The 23,463-nt window shown below is 34.0% G+C and overlaps 1 long non-coding RNA gene across 1 annotated transcript in view; it reads left to right on the top strand.

Moving 5' to 3' along the window:
* Positions 1–23,463, top strand: part of LOC134758492 (uncharacterized) — a 107,455-nt gene that overhangs the window by 68,597 nt on the left and 15,395 nt on the right. The gene's annotated exons all lie outside the window — the stretch shown is intronic.

The raw sequence follows: 23,463 nt of genomic DNA, 5'->3' as shown, positions 1-23,463 counted from the left end.
TAACCTTAAATGCATAAAAAGGTTTGTTTTCATATTCTTTTTTTAAAAAAGTACACACACACGCGCGTGCACACACGCACACACACACACCTTTCTCACTAACTTAATTCCTAAACACTCTCCATACATACTCAGTGTGTCTTTTGCAGAGAGCCATGAGGAAAAGGGAAAGAGGAAAGATGGCAGGCGCAAGTCTGGCCCTGATAGATCTGTTAGATGGCGTGCAAGCTGTTTTACATGGTTTGTTTTCTGATTCCATTTATCTATGTGCCCTACTTTTTAAAAATTGTCTTCAAGATTCAAGACTTTGTTACCTGTAAATTTTCAGTTCTCTTATGAGGAACATTTTATACTAAGGCAGTAATATGAAATAAAGGAAAGAAAACCGTGTTCAGAGCCGAAGATCTGGGTTCTAGGCCTGTTTTTCTACTCATTTGTCACAGGACCTTGGGCAAATGACCTATATTTACAAATTCCCAGTTCACTCCCAGAGCTGGAATGTTCTGTGTGGCCCAGGCTCCAGCTGCTTTCCTCTGGATGGGGCAGTCTCCCATCACCCAGCCTCCCTGCCTTCACGTCGCCCCGTCCATCCCACCCTACAACTTTTAAAGGGTACCTCCATGATGTCCCTCCCTTCCTCCAAAGTGATCCTGGGGCTTCATTTTACATGTCTTCCCCTCTCTGAGACTCAGGTCCTCGTAGGAAGAACATGAAAAACAACAGGCTAGAACTGGATGGTTGTAAAGGTCTGATGAGATCTGTAATATGTTGTTCTGCAGCTCAAGTGGGAGTAAAACTCAAGTCTTTTAACTCCTGGTCCTGTGCTCTTTCCTCCACTCTACAAATAGACCCCAAGAACTTTGCCCCCTTGAAACTTGGGCCAGAAATCCTACTCTTTGGGAAACTCAAATGCTGGAAGTACTTTAAAAATCTTTTTCCTCCATCCAAACTTCTGCCTCGTGGTCTGGCAGGATGCACAAGCTTTCAGCAGGCAGCTGTGATTTTACTCTGTGCCAAGATGCTGCTTGTCTCAGGTTGCTTGGCAATGCAATACTTAATCCTTGGAGTCCTACACCTCCACAGACACACATCTATGCTTTCAGCTCTCAGTTGTTCGAAGAACACTTCCAAATAGATTCATTTCATCTTCAAATAATCCTTAGAAATAGGCATGGCACATATGATTCTCTATGGCACATAAGAGGACTGAGGCCCAGAGCGGTGAAGTGAACTATTCAAGGTCTCACAGTGATGTTGTGACTCAGGTAGGAGTAAAACTCAAATCTTTTGACTCCTGGTCTTGTGCTCTTTCTTCCACTCTGCAGATATTTTTAAATGGCTTTTTGTCTTTAAATTTCCCACACCTGGCCTTCACTCCAAGTAAAATTTTTGTGTATAAAGTCAGTATTGTGAAGTTGGGAGGGAAATTGGTGGGAAAGAAATCTCATGTTAATGGGCTTTGATGCCAGACAGGAACCTTTGAACTGAGAAAAAAATTCTACAGATGAAATCTCTGCAGAGGAAAAGAAAATAATGTTTTACTTATTTTGAAAAAAGGAAACTGGGCCAGGCTACTGAGGTATTCAATTCTAACATATTAATTTCAAGGAATGCAAAAACTGTTGACATGAGAACTTCTTTGTGGAAATGAGAAAAATTATACTTTATTAAGATTCTAAAGATGAGACAATTTCTTTTTCTATTCTGGGCCTTAGTTTCTTCTTCCATAACAGGAGAGGGTGAGTATATCACTTTAGGCTCAGTTTGGCTGCAGTAACAACTAACCCTCGAATGTTGATAACTTACAACAACAAGGATGCCTTTCTTGCTCTCTTAGGTTGGCTGTGGCTCTACTCCAGATCTTCATTTTTCCTGGATCACAGCTGAGAGGGCAGCTCCTCTCTGAGACATGCCAGTCTCATGGCAGAGGGGAAAAATGGCAGAATCATGATTTGGTGATGACAGTTTTTCACTGGCAAATGACATCTGTCATTTTCTTTCACCTTTGTTGGTCAAATCAAGCATATGGACAAGTCCAATGTCAATGAGTGGGAATTACAATTCTTCTCAGGGATAAGCCCAAAAGGGGAGGGCCCTATAGGAGGGAAAAACGCATATCTTGGCAATAATACTATCTACCAAAATGGGGTCCAACTATTTACTGAACATCTACATTTGGATGTCTCACCTCAAATTCAGTATGTCCCAAACTGAACTCATCACCTTTGCTCCTCAAAAGTACCCCTTTTTCTATATCTCTTCTCCAGTTAGAAAGCACCATCATCTATCTATCTATCACACCACCCAAACCAGAATGGAGTTATCCTAGGCTATTCCTTCTTGGTCTCACCTCCCACGTCCTACTGTTAACTAAGTCCTGTGGATTCTGATTCTGAATTACCTCTCACATTAATCTCCTTCTCCGTATTTCCTCTGCCAGTGTCATAACTCAGGCTGGGGTTGGTGAGGCCTGATCTACTATAATAGTGTCCTTCTGCATCTCCATTGCCAGGTTCGGGCATCCAGTATGGGGTATTGACTTGAGGAACAGTACAATGGGGAACCCACAGGTTATTGAAAGACCAGTAAATTATTTATAAATAGTAATTCTTTTTATTTAATTATCTTTTACATTTCTTCATTTTTTTAAAGGAGGAAGGGGTAGAAGTCAAATACATTTAAGAGGAGTTGACATTTTCCCTGATCTAATATTAGTGAATTCTTCAGTCTTACATTTTAAAGATACAAACGAAGATGATAGGAAATGCAAGGTCTTTAAAAAAGGAGAACCTCCCATGTGTGAGGCCATACATTTGAATGGTCTATTCACCCTGGAAACCTGCCCACTTGATGTGAGGAATTGGAGTCATTCTTGTTCACTGCTGCTCCTCTCCACATCTGTTCACTGGCATCCCAGGTGCTAGGATCTCCAAAGAGAAAGGTAGAGCAGGAAGGAGGGATGGGGAGCGGGGCCTGGACCAGGAATGGTGGACCTAGGAGTGCTGTAACTTCTGACGCCTCTCCAGATGTTGGTGATATGAAATTAGAGAGACACACAGCAGGAATAGACCTCAATTACCATGGAGTCTAGCCTCTACATTTAAAGGTGAAGAATTGAAGGCTCCAAATGGGGAAGTGGCTTGCTCAAGATTACCTAGCAAGCTAGAAGCAACACTGGGGCCAGAACCCGGGACACCTGCCTAAGAGTGCAGAATTCTTTATGAAGTAATAGTCTGTAAAACATGCAAGCGCATGATTAAGCAGAGCCATATGCCTTGTGTATCTGACTCTTTTTGTGCATTTTCTTTTTCACCTTTTAAATCTTCTTCTGCCGTCATTGATCTTAACACTATTTAATCTATTTGAAAGACACCACCAGTACTTCTAGAACTCTCCACTGGTATATTTGCATTTGACTTGAGAGCCAGATGGGCTGCATTGTTGGGAGTAGGCTGGTCTCTGTGTTAGAAGACCTGGGGCCAAACTCCTGCTCTATGACTCACTTGCTATGTAAACTTAGGCTACTGCTTCTTCTCTCTGAGCCTCAGTTTCCTCACTTAGAAAATGGGTGTGATAATGATACGTATCTCTCAGACTGCTTCTTGTAAAGTGTAAATAAGAAGTATGTGAAATTACCTAGTACTGAATTTGATAACTCAGTTTTCATACTTTACTGTGGTATCTTCTCAGTACAAGGTACCAGGGCAACGAAGATTGGCCAGTGTCACCCAGCAAGCACTGGCCACAGGGAATGCACTGTTTATCCTGTCCATGCCACTCACTAATCAACAGATGCAAAGTGACAGGAAGTCAGTTATAGGAGACTGCACAAGGCAAAAAACAAAGACAGGGGTGGGAGAATGATCAGTTCTTTCTGGATGGTCATAGGGACCTTTTAGAAGAGATGGGGTCTTACTCTGTCACCCAAGGCTGGAGTGCAGTGGTGGGATCACATCTCACTGCAGTCTCAAATTCCTGGGCTCAAGTGATCCTCCCGCCTCAGCCTCACGTGTAACTGGGACTACAGGCATGTGCCACCATGCCTGGCTAATTTTCAATTTATATTTTTGTAGAGACAGGGTCTTGCTATGTTGTCCAGGCTGGTCTCAAGCTCCTGGCCTCAAGTAATCCACCTGCTTTGACCTCTCAAAATGCTGGGATTATAGGCATGTGCCATTACAACCGGCCAAGAATTAGTTTCGAAAGATGAAGCAAAACTCTTTAGGTGAGGAATCGGGGTAATTTTAGGGAATATAATACCATAAGCAAATACATGAATGTGTGAACATGTGTGAGTTTTGGAAAACTAAAGTAAGTAATTTAATCTGGGTACAGCACAGAATAGAAGCAAGGATAGGGAATGAGCAGGCTGAGAAATGAGACTAGAGAGTTTGGGCCAGGATGAAAGATGATGGGGCTGGAGTGAAAGGCTAAGGGAGTAGGAATTCATCCTGAGCCAGAGCTCAGAGGCTGACCTCCTGGAGTTAGCCCAATGATGTGTTTTGCCTGACTGACATGGGGCCTTGATTTAGGTGGGGCATGCATTTTCCAGTTCTTTCTATTGTCTTCCCAGCCTTGACTCCATGCTGCTACTTCACTCATTTTTATTCCTTGCCTGGACTTTGAAGGTATTTGAGTTTCAGAGGTTGGATGCAGAACACAGATGAAGTCAGATTTGAATTTTTGGTTGATGTCTATGGCTGGATTCCTAGTGGATTATAAGGGGTAACACTGGCAACCAATAATTCTGTTAACAGACAGTTGCAGTACTTCATCTGGGAGATGACAAGATCCTAATCTAAGGCAGTGGTTATGTGGATTGATAGAGAGGAATTAATCTGAGAATTATTTAGGAGGCAGAACCCATAGGACTCAGTAATAAACTAAGACGAGGAGAAGGAGAGAGAGGGGAATTAGACTAAAGGGTTTGGGTGAGCAGATTGTCTTAGGACTAGGTGTACCTGGTGTCTAGCCTAGTGTCCGAGGCAACACAGAGCCTCAATAAATAATTCTTAAATAAATAAATAAATGGAAAAGGGATTTCAGATGGTTCACAGATTACTAACTTAACAAGAGACACGTAATAGGTATTTGGTAGCTCTTAGCGGAACGTGAGCAGCATGTATCTGACAGTAATGAAGGTTTGGCTCTTCTTTTAAACTCAGAACCAATTCCTCAAGATCCAGATAGCCCATGGAAGCCCACGGAAGGAACTTGGCTGGCTTCTGAGGAGAATAAATTATCGGCACTTGTTAAGAGAGATGCGATCTGACATTTCCCTTAGGAGACTCCAGCCAAAGGAGTTCAAAACTGAGTTCCTTAGCTTTTGGAGATAAAAGTTAGAGAACGTCCAAATCTGGGGCTGCCAGGAGGCTGGGCGCCTTCTTTTTCCTTAGCTCTGTCCTGCCATTGAAGCAATAACAAAGATAGAACCAGCAAAATTAATAAGTGCTCTGCGGATTTCAGGGATAATAATTTTATTGGCCAAATATTAAAATATCAAAGGCCCAGGAAAGGATACAGTTATGAGCCTTTGATGTACCATAAAGGCCCATTTCATGCACCAGTTGGGAGTATTTCAGGACAAAGATGGAATGATATTTTATGTCACCTCTGAGGCATAAAGGACACTTTATGAGTCAAAGGAAGCCAAGTTTTCAAATGGCTGGAGACTGGCAGGTTACTAGTTTGAAATCTAAACAGCAACTTGGATTCCAAATTAAAATTACTCCCACCACCCTGTGCCCAGGAGAGGTTTGCTGAGGTTGTCAGAGGGAATGAAGTCGGGGGAGTGTCCCAGGATCAGGCAAAAGGGATCCCAATTGGTCCAGTCACCATGGGGACCAGGGCCCCAAATTCCTATATTACTTGATGGGCTCAGGCTTACCAAGCCCTCAGGGCCAGGGAAGGACCACCAGCCTGGAAAATTGGGAAAAAAATCAAAACAAAACAAAACAAATGAAAGAACGGTACTAGATTCTCAGTAAATGCTGCTGGGTGAATATGGAATGAAAAGTTTTGCCTCATTCAGATCTCTGCTTCAATGTTTCTTCCTTGAGGAATCCATTCCACTCTGGCCCCTTGCCTCTTTGATTTTTTTTCATTGATATATGATATAATATTAAGAAGTGATGCATGCTATTTTTTTTTCATTGTATCTTCTTTTAGATTATAAGCTCCATGTGGACATGGTCTATATATTTTTCTTTGCTGAAGAACATTGCCTGACTCAGAGAAGGGACTTGTAAACAACTGTTGAATGAATGAATGAAGGCCCCTTAATTGTGCTAAGGCCTGTGCTAGATGATTCAGACCTGGTCTCTGCCTTCTAGTATTCATAGTGTAGTGGGGGAGACAGATACTATGGTGTATTGAAATTAGTAACATCAATGTAGAGTAATATACAGAATGCTATGGGGGTACAAAGAAAGCACCTAAGCAAGCTTGCTGGAGGAGGACAGAAGAAACATTCTGGAGAAAAGTGTTGTTGCAGCTAGCATCTGAAGGACAGATAGGAGTTAGCCAGATAGGGATGTAGAGAGTTTTTTTTTTTTTAAACAGAGTCTCACTCTGCTGCCAGGCTGGAGTGCAGTGGCATGATCTTGGCTCACTGCAACCTCTGCTTCCTGAGTTCAAGTGATTCTTCTGCCTCAGCCTCCTGAGTAGCTGGGTTTACAGGCATCTGCCACCATGCCCGGCTAATTTTTGTATTTTTAGTAGAGATGAGGTTTCACTATGTTGGCCAGGATGGTCTCGATCTCTTGATCTCGTGATCCTCCTGCCTTGTCCTCCCAAAATGCTGGGATTACAGGTGTGAGCCACCGTGCATGGCTGTAGAGAAAGTTTTAACAGCAGACGAAATGCCTTGTGCCAAGTCACAGAACGACACATGATGTGGCTGAGTAAAGTGTGTTGAATGAATTGATACATAAATGAATGCTTTAAAAATTACAATTTGTTTTTCTAATTATTCATTCAAGGAGCCATTCCAAAAAGCACTTTCTCATTAAGGGGTCATTTTACAGAATTGTGCATTGGCCTATTTTGTCTTTCTCTAAGAAAATATAAACATTCCCAGGACCAAGGGCAGGTTGACATAGGAACTTGGAAATAACAAAACAAAACAAGAAGAAAAATAGACAATATATAATTGTTTTCCCTTACAAACACCCATAACTCACACAGCTTTTTAGAAAAGGACTGCAAGGATCACCTAGTGAGGTGTGATGAAAATGGCCCAGAATTTGAAATTGGAAGGATAGGTTCAAGTATTACATCAATCTTTACCAGGCAAGTCATTTCGTGTCTCTCAGTTATAATTTCTGAGCTATGAGAACCAAATGAAAGTACTTTGGGAATCAAAAAGTGATGGACAAGTAAAAGTAATCTATTATTATTATTATTATTCTCACTCAATTTATTATTTTGTTTGTTTCAAATTGACAGAGAGAAATGCCCTCTCTTTTGGTTACAGTTCTAGGAATGTTAACACATGTGGACTTCTGTAACCTCAATCAGAATACAAAATAGTTCCATCACCCAAAAAACTTGCTCAGGGCTGCCAGTTTGTAGTCACACTTTTCCTGTACCCCTCGCCCCTGGAAACCAGTGATCTGTCCTCTATCACCATAATTTTGTTTTTTTTTTGTATGTGTGAATGGAGAATGACAGATAAATGGACTCAAAAAACATTTTAACTTTTATGTTAGGCTCAGGGGTACATGTACAGGTTTGTTATACAGGTAAACTCATGACTGGGGGTTTGGTGTACAGATTATTTCATTAACCGAGTGCTAAGCATAGTACCTGACAGTTTTTTTTTTTTTCTGAACCCCTCTCCCTCATTCACCCTCCTCCTTCAAGTAGGCCCCAGCGTCTGTGGTTTTCCTCTTTCTGTCCATGTATGCAACCTTTTGAGGCTAGCTTCTTTCGCGCAACGTAATGGCTGTGAAATTCATCCAAGTTGTTCATGTGTCAACAGTTCGCTCCTTTTTATTGCCAAGTGGTTGGTATTCCACAGTATGGATATACCACAGTTTGTTTATCCATTCATCCATTGAATAACATGTGGATTTCTACTTTATGGTACATATGAGGGTACCTACTATAAACATTAGTGTATAGGCGTTTGTGTGAACATAAATTTTCATTTTTTTAGGGCAAGTAGCCAGTAGTGAGATTGGTATGTCACATATTAAGGATATAATTAACTTTATGAAAATATGTCAGACTGTTTCCAGAGTGGCTGGACCATTTTGCATATTCAGCAGTTCAATTTGGTTTTGAAGAGTGGGAATGTGAGGCCCAGGGAAGTGAAGTGACTTCCTTTTGATCACACAGCAAGTGAGGAAATGTGGGTAAGAGATCGAGAGTAGTGGCAATTCTCAATCCTGAACCTTCTTATTAAACTGAGACTGGACTCTGTTCGCTTCATGTAAGCCTCAGGACTGCTCTTTGAGGGGAGATCTATTTATTTGTTTGCTTGTTTTCATTTTATAGGTGAAGAGACAGTTGGGGAGATAGGTTTAAGGAGGGAAGGGACCTGCCCAGGGTCTTACAACTTGTAGGTGGTGTATGGAGTTTGATGCCGAGCTTAGTGCTCCTCCCACTTTGCACATTTCCTGTGGCTGGCTGGAAGTTAGAGCTAAAGGTTCATTTTAAATGAATCAACATTTCCACCCTCATGGTTATGGTACATTACAGAGAGAAAATTTCCATGCTTTCATAGGGTGAACTGTATGTTTATTAATAACTGTTCCTCAATTGCTTCAATTTTCACATTATTAAAAAGCTAAAGCTTGTCTCACTTGTCATTTTCTTCTCCCTGCTTGGAATGGATTTTTTAAACTGAGGCTGGAACTGAGAAATGAAAAGGATTTAGGTTTGGTGCCCTCTGTGCTTGCCAGACAGTTCCGTGCCCCAGGCTTTTTTCTGTTGGCATTTCAAAAAAGAGTAGTTCCTACCTCGCCTTGGGTAAGGAGACAATTTGAGAGCAGGAGACCCACTCTGATTCCAGCATCCCAGAAGAGTCCCATATCCAGTTTCATTGCTAAAAGGTGTTAGAGATGATTTTTAGTTCAAGGCTGCTTGTGTCAGAAAGGAAAAACTGACGGATAGCTTTCAGAATTTAGCTTTTATGAGAGGCCTTAAGTCTATCCCAGGGTAAAGCTTCCTTCTTTAGCCCTAGAGGCAAATAGAAAAAAAGATGAAAGCAAGGTAAAGAAGGAAGAAGAGAAAATAAAATGGAAGAAAGAGAAAGACAAGAAAACAAAAAGAGAAATGAAGAAAAGAGGAAAACAACTGGAGAGAGAGAGGGAAATATGAGAAAGGCTACAGAGGGAAAAAAGGACTTGAAACTAGGTAGTTTATTTTGCTTCCATGGTGTTTGTTATAGATTATCCTAGACTAGCTGGAAGAGAACAGAGTAATTGGACCAAGCTAATTAGATCTTTATTTGATTTTGTGTTTGTTTGACTACTTAATTTATAACTTGGCAGGGAGCTTTATCGTATATACTCTGCTAAACGGTTTATCTAAACTGAGATTGAGCATGAGCAAAATCGACATTGGATTTGCTGCAATCAGACCACACAGAAGAGAGGAGAAAGTTCTTTTAAGTAAACATTGATGTCAAGGTGCAGTAGCAGACCTGACAGGGAGCTTGAGGGGACCGTAGAGTTGATAAGCACTGGCTGGTGCTGAGAGAACATAGGTGAGCCTCCAGGAGCAGGGTGGTACCCTTCTAAGAATTTGGAGTTGGCAGCCAGACAGATCTGAGTTTAATTCTTGGCTTGGCTACTTCCTACTTTTTTTGTTTTCTCTGAGCCTCAGTATTGCCACTTGTAAAATGGGAAAATAGTGCTTCCCTTATAGGACAGAGACAAGGATGAAATGAAACAGCAGGGAAGATGCTTAACATAGATATGGCTTTGGGAAAGGCTTGATTCCCCTTTACCTCCTTGCATGTGAAATGCTAACTGGGAAGGCCTGGCAGAGCACATTTATGTTGCAGAAGAAAACTGATACCAAGGTTATAAACTATGTCTCAACCACTTATTCACCCTAGTTCCCATTAGAATCCAATTCTGGTTCTTGATCAAGGTCCCTTTTCTTCCTGGATTCAGAGCAATGACTTGTAATGCTGAGTGTTTGCGGTGCCTGTAATGTGTACTCTCATTTTGGGGTTCTCTGTTGAGGTGCCCTGCTCTGGTTATCTCTCTGACCTGCTCTCATCAGGCCTCTGGCTTCTGTTCAGGCATTACCTTCTCTGGGTCTCTCCTTCTGCAGAAACTATGCTTTGTGCCCCTCATTGGTGCTCATTTGGCATTCTCTACAATTATTCCTGGAAACATGCTCTTCTGTATATCATGCTCTTCGGTGTATATCCATTTATTTGTCTGTTGGAATGCAAGCTGCTTGAGTTCGGGAACTTGATTTCCATCGCTGGGTCTTCAGTTCCTAATACAATCCCTAGTTGTGTGACTATGGGCAAGTCACTTAATCTCTTGTAGCCTCAATTTCCTCATCTGTAATAGGAGATAATTATATCACTGAACAGTACCTAAGGGCTAATTGGCTTAATACATGTAAAGCTCTTAATACTGTTCCTGGTTCATAGTAAATGCTAAATAAATATTAGCTACTATAAATGTTATTTTGAATGATTGTATGAATGAATAAATGTAGGAATAAGACATGTTCCCTCCTATTGAGGAGTTTGGTCTAGTGGAGGGAACATGCATAAACAACTCACAATAAAACAATGTGATATTAAATTAGAAATCCATTTTTAAAAAGTATTTAACAGTGTAAAGTGTTTCCTTTTCATCACATCCATGCCAACCTCTATTATTTTTTGATTTTTTAATTATGGCCATTCTTGCAGGAGTAAGAAGGTATCTCATCGTGGTTTTAATTTGCATTTCCCTGATAATTAGTAATGTTGAGCATTTTTTCATATGTTTATTGGCTGTTTGTATATCTTCTTTTGAGAATTATCTATTCATGTCCTTTGTCCACTTTTTTTTTTTTTTTTTTTTTTTGAGATGGAGTTTCACTCTTGTTGCCCAGGCTAGAGTGCAATGGTGTGATCTCAGCTCACGGCGACCTCCACCTTCCAGGTTTAAGCAATTCTCCTGCCTCAGTCTCCCAAGTAGCTGGGATTACAGGTATGCACCACAATGCCTAGATAATTTTTTGTATTTTTAGTAGAGACGAGGTTTCACCTTGTTGGCCAGGCTGGTTTCGAACTCCTGACCTTCGGTGATCCACCCACCTCAGCCTCCCAAAGTGTTGGGGTTACAGGCGTGAGCCATCGCACCCGGCCCTTTGCCCAATTTTTAATGAGGTTATTTGTTTTTTTCTTGCTGATTTGTTTGAGTTTCTTGTACATTCTGGATATTAGTCCTTTGTTAGGTGGATAGGTTGTTAATGTTTTCTCCCACTATGTGCGTTGTCTGTTTACTCTGCTGATAATTCCTTTTGCTGTGCAGAAGATTTTTAGATTAATTGGGTCTAATTTATTTATTTTTGTTTTTGTTGCATTTGCTTTTGGGGTTTTAGTCATAAATTCTTTGCCTAACCCAATGTCTAGAACAGTTTATTCAATGCTATCTTCTAGAATTTGTATGGTTTCAGGTCTCAGATTTAAGTCTTTGATCTGTCTTGAGTTGATTTTTGTATAAGGTGAGAGATGAAGTTCCAGTTTCATTCTTCTACATGTGGCTTGCCACTTTTCCTAGAACCATTTATTGAATAGGGCATCCTTTCCCCAGTTTATGTTTTTGTATGCTTTGTTGAAGATCAGTTGTCTGTAAGTATTTTGCTCTATTTCTGGGTTCTCTATTCTGTTCCATTGGTCTACGTGCCCATTTTAATACCAGTACCATGCTGTTTTGGTAACTATAGCCTTGTAGTATAATTTGAAGTCAAATAATGTGATGCCTCCAAATTTGTTCTTTCTGCTTAGTCTTGCTTTGGCTATGTGGGTGCTTTTGTGGTTCCATATGAATTTTAAGATTATTTTTTCTAATTCTGTGATGAATGATGGTAGTTTGATGGGAATTGCATTGAATCTGTAGATTGCTTTGGGCAGTATGGTTATTTTCACAATATTGATTCTACCCATCCATGAGCATGGGATGTGTTTCCATTTGTTTGTGTCATCTTTAGTTTCTGGTGGGAGAGTAAACTAGTACAACTACTATGGAAAACAGTATGGAGATTCCTTAAATAACTAAAAGTAGAACTACCATTCAATGCAGTAGTCATGCTACGGGTTATCTACCAAAACGAAAAGAAGACATTATATGAAAAAGACATGCACACTCAGGTTTATAGTAGGACAATTTGCAATTGCAAAGATATGAAACCACCGTAAGTATCCGTCAAACAATGAGTGGCTTAAGAAAATACACTATATATATATATATATGGTGTATATATATAGCATATATATGGTGTATATATATAGTATATACATATGGTGTATATATATAGTATATATATGTGGTGTATATATAGTATATATATGGTGTATATATATAGTATATATATGGTGTATATATATAGTATATATATGGTGTATATATATAGTGTATATATATGATGTATATATAGTATATATATGGTGTATACATATAGTATGTATATAAGGTGTATATATAGTATATATATGGTATATATATACTATATATATGGTGTATATATATACTATATATGGTGTATATATATAGTATATATATGGTGTATATATATAGTATATATATGGTGTGTATATATAGTATCTATATGGTGTATATATATAGTATCTATATGGTGTATAAATATAGTATATATAGTTTCTATATGGTGTATATATAGTATATATGGTACATATACACGGTATATATATGGTACATATACACAGTATATATAGGGTACATATACACGGTATATATATAGGGTACATATACATGGTATACATATACGGTACACATACACGGTATACATAAACGCTACACATACACGGTATACATATACACTACACATACATGGTATACACATACGGTACATATATACATGGTATACTTATACGGTACATATATACATGGTATACATATACGGTACATATATACGTGGTGTATATATATACGGTATATATATGGTATATATATACAGTATATACATACGGGGTACATATACGGTATATACATAAAGGGTACATATATACGGTATATACATACGGGGTATATATATACGGTATATACATACGGGGTATATATATACGGTATATACATACGGGGTATATATATACGGTATATACATACGGGGTATATATATACGGTATATACATACGGGGTATATATATACGGTATATACATACGGGGTATATATATACGGTATATACATACGGGGTATATATATACGGTATATACATACGGGGTATATATATGCGGTATATACATACGGGGTATATATATGCGGTATATACATACGGGGTATATATATGCGGTATATACATACGGGGTATATATATACGGTATATACATACGGGGTATATATATGCGGTATATACATACGGGGTATATATATACGGTGTATACATACGGGGTATATATACGGTATATACATACGGGGTATATATATACGGTGTATACATACGGTGTATATATATACGGTGTATACATACAGTGCATATATATACGGTGTATACATACAGTGCATATATATGGTGTATATATACAGTGTATATATGGTATATATGATGTATATACCGTATATATACAGTATATACAAGTATATATGGTATATATATGATATATATAGTATATATATGGTATAAATATGGTATATATAGTATATATATGGTATAAATATGGTATATATATGGTGCATATACATATATGGTATATATATGGGGTGCATATATATAAGGTGTATATGTGGTGTGTACATATACATATGGTGTATAAATGGTATATATATGGTGAATATATATGGTATATGTGTATGGTATATATATCGTATACCACGTATACGGTGTATATATATGGTATACCACATATATGGTACATATACATAAGGTATACCACATATGTGGTACGTATATATGGTATACCATATATATGGTACATATATACACCATATGGCACACATACACACATAGATACAACATATATATGATATATGGTATATATATGGTATGTATATGGTATATGGTATACCATATATGGTATACCATCTATAGTATATAGTATACCATATATGGTATACCATATATATGGTACATATGGTATACTATATACGGTATATATGGTATACCATATATATGGTATGTAAATGGTATACAATATATACGGCATGTATATGGTATGTATATATGGTATGTATATGGTACGTATATATATGGTATATATGGTGTATATATATGGTATACATATATGGTACACATATACTGTATACATATATGGTACACATATATGGTACATATACATGGTACACATATAGGATACATATACATGGTACATATATACATGGTATAGGTGTAGGGTACATATATACATGGGATAGGTATAGGGTACATATATACATGGGATAGGAATAGGGTACATATAAACATGGGATAGGTATATGTTATATATATGGTATATACATGGTGTATATATGTGGTATATATATGGTATATATAAGGTATATATATGGCATATGTATGGCGTGTATATACACACTATATATACTATATATTATAAACACACTATATATAATATATATTATTATGTATAATTATATATAATTATGTATGGTATATGTAATTATATATGGTATATGGGTTATACATGGTATATATATGGTGTATATATATGATATACATAGTATATAGTATATATGCACAATTTATGTAATACAGTATATATTAAATACACACTATATATTATATAATATATACAATATTTTATATAAAGTATATATAATATATACTGTACATACTATATGTAATATATGCTATATGCACTATACACTTAATATACTGTATACAGTATATACTTCATATACTGTATACAGTATATACTATATACAGTAGATACTATACTGCATACAGTATATATTACAGACATATACTATACTGAAAACAGTCTATCTAGTGTATATATATATGGTGTATATATAATATAAAGTATATATAAAATATACTATATACAGTATATAGCATAAATACACTACCTATAGTATATACGGTGTATATATAGTGTATCTATAATATATATAATGTGTATATATAATATGTATACTATAAAGCATATATTATATATTATAGATACACTATATATGCACTATATATACTATATATAGTATATAAACTGTATATACTATTTACATAGTGTATCCTACATACATAATATATATAGTATAGATACTCTATATATACTATATACAGTACATATACTATATAGTATATATATAGTGTATACTATATACATACTATATATACAATATGGTATATATACCATATAGTATATATATACTGTATATACTATATGGTAAATATACCATATAGTATATATATACTATATATACTATATGTAAATATACCATATAGTATATATATACTATATATACTATATGTTTTACATATACTATATGTACTATATATACCATATATGGCATATATAGTATATATGCTACGTATACTATATATACTATATATTATATAGACTATATAATATATATTATATATAGAGTATATATAATACATACATGTATAATATGTAATATAAATAGTATATACTATACATATATAAAATGGAAGACTACTCAGCCAGAAAAAAGAATGAAGTAATTTCTTTTGCAACAAGTTGGATGGAGCTGTATATATATATACACACTATATATACATATACACATATATACTATACCATGGTATAGTATATATGTATATTATAACATGGTATGGTATACACTATACATACTATATATATATGGCGTATATATAGTGTACATGGTATAATATGTATATAGCATACATATAGTATATATGTATACTATACCACGGTACAGTATACATGCATTCTATATCATTGCATTGTATACATATATACTATACCACGGTATAGTATATCTGTATACTATACCATGGTATAGTGTACATATACACTATATAGTTTATATATACAGTATATACTGTATATATACAAGATATAGTATATAGTATATGCAGTATACATACACTATATATAGTATATAGTATCTATAGTATACATACACTATATATAGTATATAGTATATATAGGATACATACACTATATAAAGTATATAGTACATATAGGATACATAAACTATATACAGTATATAGTACATATAGTGTACATACACTATATATAGTATATAGTACATATAGTAAACATACACTATATATAGTATATAGTACGTATAGTAAACATACACTATATATAGTATATAGTACGTATAGTAAACATACAATATATATATTCTATAGTATGTATAGTATACATATATTGTATATAGTATATAGTATGTATAGTATACAATACTACATACTATATAGTATATATAGTATATATATACTATATATACTATATTTTATAGAAAGTATATATATACTATATATACTATACACTATATATATACTATATACTATATAGTATATATATACTATATAGTATATATAGTATATATATACTGTATATTATATAGTATATATATACTGTATAAAGTATATATATAGTATAAAGCATACATAGTATGTATTATATAGTGTATATACTTTATAAAGTATATATATTCTACAAAGTACATGTAGTATATTATATATATACTATATACTATATATGCAGTATATACTATATATGTTGTATTCAATATATAGTGTATATATGCTGTATATATCTGCTATATAGTATATACAGTATATATACTATATATAGTATATATACTATATAGTATATATACTATATAGTATATATCGTATATATTATATAGTATATATACTATATAGTATATATAGTATATATTAGATAGTATATATACTATATGCTATGTACACTTTATATTATATATACACTATATATAGTATATATAATCTATATTATATATAATATATACTATATATAGTGTATATATAGCATATATATACTATATCTACTATATACTCTATAGAGTATATATAGTATATAGTATATATATTATATAGTATATATGCTCTATAGAGTACATATAGTATATGTATATATATACTATATATATTCTACAGAGTATATATAGTATATTGTATATATATACTATATATAGACTGTATAGTATATAGACTATATAGTGTATATACCATATACTCTACATACTCTGCAGAGTATATATACTATATAAAGTATACATAGTATATGTACTATCTACTGTATATACTATATACACTATATACAGTATATATATACATCATATATATACACTATATACAGTATATATACCATATTTACTATATAGTATATATACTATATATTATATATATACGATATATACAGTATATATATACTAAATATAGTGTATATAGTATATAGCATATATAGTGTATATAGTATATATACTGTATATAGTGTATATATATGGTGTATATATATACTGTATATAGTGTATATATAGTATATATAGTATATAGTATATATACTATGTATACTTTATATAGTATATATATAATATATACTATATATAGTATACATAGTATATATCCTATATATATACTATACATGGTATAGATAGTATATACTATATATACTATACATGGTATATATAGTAAAAACTATATATATACTATACATGGTATATATAGTAAAAACTATATATATACTATACATGGTACATATAGTAAAAAGTATTTATGTACTATACATGGTATATATAGTATATACTACATATGTACTATACATCGTATATATAGTATATACTATATATATACTATAAATGGTATATTTAGTATGTACTACATATACCATGTCTATATATACCATACATGTTATATGTAGTATATACTATATATATACCATACATGTTATATGTAGTATATACTATATGTATACCATACATGGTATATGTAGTATATAATATATGTATACCATACATGGTATATGTAGTATATACTATATGTATACCATACATGGTATATGTAGTATATACTATGTGTATACCATACATGGTATATGTAGTATATACTATATGTATACCATACATGGTATATGTAGTATATACTATATGTATACCATACATGGTATATGTAGTATATACTGTATGTATACCATACATGGTATATGTAGTGTATACTATATATGTACCATACATGGTATATGTAGTACATACTACATATGTACCATACATGGTATATATAGTACTAACTACATATGTACCATACATGGTATATACAGTACATACTACATATGTACCATACATGGTATATACAGTACATACTACATATGTACCATACATGGTATATACAGTACATACTACATATGTACCATACATGGTATATACAGTACATACTATATATGTACCATACATGGTATATACAGTACATACTATATATATACCATACATGGTATATACAGTACATACTATATATACCATACATGGTATATACAGTACATACTATGCATGTACCGTACATGGTATATACAGTACATACTATGCATGTACCGTACATGGTATATACAGTACATACTATCCATGTACCGTATATGGTATATACAGTACATACTATGCATGTACCGTACATGGTATATACAGTACATAGTATGCATGTACCGTACATGGTATATACAGTACTTACTATGCATGTACCGTACATGGTATATACAGTACTTACTATGCATGTACCGTACATGGTATATACAGTACATACTATGCATGTACCGTACATGGTATATACAGTACATACTATGCATGTACCGTACATGGTATATACAGTACATACTATGCATGTACCGTACATGGTATATACAGTACATACTATGCATGTACCGTACATGGTATATACAGTACATACTATGCATGTACCGTACATGGTATATACAGTACATAGTATGCATGTACCGTACATGGTATATACAGTACATGCTATGCATGTACCGTACATGGTATATACAGTACATGCTATGCATGTACCGTACATGGTATATACAGTACATGCTATGCATGTACCGTACATGTTATATACAGTACATGCTATGCATGTACCGTACATGGTATATACAGTACGTACTGTATACATACGATACATGGTATATACAGTACGTACTGTATACATACGATACATGGTATATGCAGTACGTACTGTATACATACGGTACATGGTATATGCAGTACGTACTGTATACATACGGTACATGGTATATGCAGTACGTACTGTATACATACCGTACATGGTATGTGCAGTACGTACTGTATACATACCGTACATGGTATGTGCAGTACGTACTGTATACATACCGTACATGGTATGTGCAGTACGTACTGTATACATACCGTACATGGTATGTGCAGTACGTACTGTATACATACCGTACATGGTATGTGCAGTACGTACTGTATACATACCGTACATGGTATGTGCAGTACGTACTGTATACATACCGTACATGGTATGTGCAGTACGTACTGTATACATACCGTACATGGTATGTGCAGTACGTACTGTATACATACCGTACATGGTATGTGCAGTACGTACTGTATACATACCGTACATGGTATGTGCAGTACGTACTGTATACATACCGTACATGGTATGTGCAGTACGTACTGTATACATACCGTACATGGTATGTGCAGTACGTACTGTATACATACCGTACATGGTATGTGCAGTACGTACTGTATACATACCGTACATGGTATGTGCAGTACGTACTGTATACATACCGTACATGGTATGTGCAGTACGTACTGTATACATACCGTACATGGTATGTGCAGTACGTACTGTATACATACCGTACATGGTATGTGAAGTACGTACTGTATACATACCGTACATGGTATGTATACAGTATGTACTATAAACATACCGTACATGGTATATATAGTACATACCATTCATGGTATATATATTACATACCATTCATGGTATATATAGCACATACTATATGCATACCATGCATGGTATATATAGTACATACTATATGTATACCATACATGGTGTATATAGTACGTAGTATATACATACCATACATGGTGTATATAGTACGTACTATATGCATACCATACATGGTGTATATAGCACGTACTATATACATACCATACATGGTATATATAGCTTATACTATATATATACCATGCATGGTATATATAGTATACTATATATATACCATGCATGGTATATATATAGTGTATACTGTATATATACTATGCATGGTATATATAGTGTATAGTATATATATACTATATATGGTATAGTGTATACTATATGTATACTATATATGGCATAAATAGTATATACTATGTATACTATATATGGCATGTATAGTATGTACTATATGTACACTATATATGGCATATATAGTATGTACTATGTATACACTATATATGGTATCTGTAGTATGTACTATGTATGCACTATAAATGGTATCTGTAGTATGTACTATGTATACACTATATATGGTATATGTAGTATATACTATGTGTAGACTATGTATGGTATATGTAGTGTATACTATGTACATACTATATATGGTATATTTAGTATATACTATGTATATACTATGTATGCTATATGTAGTATATACTATGTATATACTATATATGGTATATGTAGTATATACTATGTATATACTATATATGGTATATGTAGTATATACTATGTATGTGGTATATGTAGTATATACTATATATATACTATATATGGTATATGTAGTATATACTATATATATACTATATATGGTATATGTAGTATATTCTATGTATATACTATATATGGTATATGTAGTATATATAGTATATATATAGTATGTATGGTATATGTAGTATATATAGTATATATATACTGTATATGGTATATGTAGTATATATATTATATATATACTATATATAGTATATATATAGTACATATAGTATGTACATCCTACATATAGTATATATAGTATATACACACTACATATAGTATATATAGTATATACACACTACATATAGTATGTATAGTATATACACACTACTTATAGTATGTATAGTATATACACACTACTTATGGTATGTATAGTATATACACACTACTTATGGTATGTATAGTATATACACACTACATATAGTATGTATAGTATATACATTCTACATATTGTATGTATAGTATATATACACAATATGGTACATACTCTATATACTATATACTATATATGGTATATATAGTATGTAGTATATAATATACATATATAGTATATGTAGTATATATACTGTATATACTATATATGTGCTATATACTATATATTGTATATACTATATATACTATATATTGTATATACTATATATACTATATATTGTCCATAGTAAATATATAGTATTTATAGTATATATACTATGTAGTATATAGTATATATTGTATGTACTATATAGTATATATATACACTATATTGTGTATTTATACTATATGTAGTGTATATATACTATATAGTGTATATATATACTATATAGACTATGTAGTCTATATAGTATATACACTACGTATATACACTACGTAGTGTATATGTATACTATGTTTGTATATATATATATTGTATATATACACACTATATATTGTATATATATACTATAGAGTGTATATTATATACTATATATAGTATGTATACTATATATACACTATATACACTGTATATTTATATATGCATTATATATACACTATATGTACTATATATACTATATAGTGTACATATAAGATATTACTATATATAGCATATATACTATATATACACTGTATACACTGTACATGTATATATACTCTATTTATGCTATATACACTATATACACTATGTATACTATATAGTATACATTGTATTTATACATAATATATATAGTGTATATATACTATATGTAGTATATAGTATATGTAGTATATACTACGTAGTATATAATATATAATATAATATGTGCTGTATAGTATATATATTATATACTATATATAATATATAATATAATATATATTCTATACTATATATAATGTATATAGTATATAGTATATACTATATATGTATATAAAATGGAATACTAGTCTGCCATAAAGAATAATGAAGTAATGTCTTTGTAACAACTTGGATGAAGCTGGGGGCCATTATTCTAAATGAAGTAACTCAGAAATGGAAAACCAAATATTGTATGTTCTCACTTATAAGTGGGAGCTAAGCTTTGACGATGCAACGGCATAAGAAGAATATAATGGACCTTGGGCACTCACAGGGGAAAGTTGAGAGAGGGGTAAGGGATAAAAGACTACGTGTTGGGTACAGTGTACACTCTTCGGATGACAGATGCACCAAAATCTCAGAAATCACAACTTAAGAAATTATCGAGGACTGGTGTGGTGGCTCATGCCTGTGATCTCAACACTTTGGGAGGCTGAGATGGGTGGATCACCTGAGATCAGGTGTTCAAGACCAGCCTGGTCAACATGGTGAAACCTTGTCTCTACTAAAAATACATAAAGTAGCCAGTTGTGGTGGTGTGTGCCTATAATCCCAGCTTCTTGGGAGGCTGAAGCAGGAGAATTGCTGGAACCTGGGAGGCAGAGGTTGCAGTGAGCCAAGATTGCACCACTGCACTCCAGCCTCAATGGCAAGAAAGCAACTCCATCTCAAAAAAAAAAAAAAGAGAAAACGAAAAGAAATTATTCATGTAAACAAAAACCACCTTTACCCCAAAAACTGTTGAAATAAAAATAAAAAATAATTATTTTTAAAAGTATATTAACAATGGAAAAAAGATTTATTTAAAATTGGACCATTAAGGTAAGATTGAAAAGTTAAGAAGCTTGAAATTGGTGTGTGTGTGTGTGTGTGTGAGTGTTGGAGAGAAGGAGAGAGAGGGATAGTATATAGTGAGAATGAGGAAAAGAAGGGATAGAAAGTATAATACCTAGCACTTAGTTTACAAGGAGCTGTGAATGAGAATTCTGCAATTTGCTATGAGTTTCCTAGCCAGGAAAGCAGAAAGTTAGGCCAATTTTATGTTAAAAAATCTTTGATCCTAGTAGTGAGATATTATCCTGGGTGATTTTTCTTCTTACAGTGATGACACTGGCATTATGGGAGGGATAATTCTTTATTGGGTGAGACTATTTCACATACTGCAGGACATGGAGCTTCCCTGGCCTCTCTACTTGCTAAGTGCTAGTTGTATCCTCCAGGCACAACTGGACAATCAAAAAATGCCCTCATGCTTTGACAAATGCCCCTTAGGGGACAGTGTGGCCCCTAGTTGAGAACCACTGAACCTAACCCATTT

The sequence above is a fragment of the Gorilla gorilla genome, chromosome 1, assembly GCF_029281585.2.
Source record: "Gorilla gorilla gorilla isolate KB3781 chromosome 1, NHGRI_mGorGor1-v2.1_pri, whole genome shotgun sequence".
In the NCBI taxonomy this organism is placed as follows: Eukaryota; Metazoa; Chordata; class Mammalia; order Primates; family Hominidae; genus Gorilla; species Gorilla gorilla.
Note: the sequence above shows the minus strand (reverse complement) of the source record. Positions and strands in the feature narration are given on the sequence as shown.